We start from the raw sequence: 1,258 nt of genomic DNA, 5'->3' as shown, positions 1-1,258 counted from the left end.
ATCATTTTTATAATGTCTATATTATTTTCTATAAAACAGATCCATTGTCTGTATTATTTTTTTATAAAGCACATTGTGAGAGGTCCAATTGTACGTGGAGCCCGATTTTGTAATATAATTCACGCGAAATGACTTGAAACGATTGTCATATGTAGAAAAGATTGTATTTTTGACACCACTGAACCAAAGATATTGCCTGAGTGGCAGAATCGATTGTAAGTAGGGGTTCGCGGAGCGCAGTAGCAGTTGCTGTGTAATCCTGATACAGAGAAGCTAAATTTTGGTATCTATTTTGCCAAACGATGTCTGACTTTTTGTACTGTAACAATCCAAGCGCTTTGAGTTACGACAGTAAGTGAGAATTGTAGAACAGTTGAGAAGTTCACTTAGTTTGAAGTTAATGTAACATATTTCATATCAGATTTTGGGAAGAAGAAACTTTAATTTGAATACAATTTTCAAACTGAAGCATTTGGTCTTAGGATATGCTCATATCAGTATCTCATCCTCTTGCATGTCGTGTTTATTTGAACCCAATGAATATATTTTTTAAGAAATAATTTTTCAATCAGAGTCAGAAAAATGTTAATGAGGCAGAATCAGAAAAGTGTTACTGTTTGTAACAGCTTCAGTGCTGCACAGTGCTGAGTCAATATCCAGTATCTTCACTAAACATTTGCAAAGCTATTCGTTTATCAACCAATCTACTGATATTATCTGTATGAAGCTATTTTACATCCGGCGTTGCACTTCTCTGTGCCAAGATTGAATATTTTCAATGGTTCAAATGGCTCTGAACACTATGGGACTTAACAGCTGCGGTCATCAGTCCCCTAGAACTTAGAACTACTTAAACCTAACTAACCTAAGGACATCACACACATCCATGCCCGAGGCAGGATTCGAACCTGCGATCGTAGCAGTCGCGCGGTTCCGGACTGCGCGCCTAGAACCGCGAGACCACCGCGGCCGGCTATTGAATATTTTCTATGCCCACTGTGGTGAGAACAGAATACCAAGATTATATCCATTGCGACTCTAGAGCTAAGGAAAATTATTTGATTCTTTATTTGCACAGGGAATTATGTCAGTTTTTTTTTTTTTTTTTTTTTTTTTTTTTTTTTTTTTTTTTTTTTTTTTTTTTTTTTTTTTGCACAGGACCATAGAACTCGGCGCTCACGAGACTGGGTATATTTCAGAGGGACTGATTTCCTTATAGGCATTGCATACTGGTTTTCCAGATTAAGTTGTTTATTTT

This window comes from Schistocerca cancellata, chromosome 7 (genome assembly GCF_023864275.1).
Source record: "Schistocerca cancellata isolate TAMUIC-IGC-003103 chromosome 7, iqSchCanc2.1, whole genome shotgun sequence".
NCBI lineage: Eukaryota > Metazoa > Arthropoda > Insecta > Orthoptera > Acrididae > Schistocerca > Schistocerca cancellata.
The sequence above is the reverse complement of the archived record's forward strand: the minus strand, read 5'-3'. Positions refer to the sequence as shown.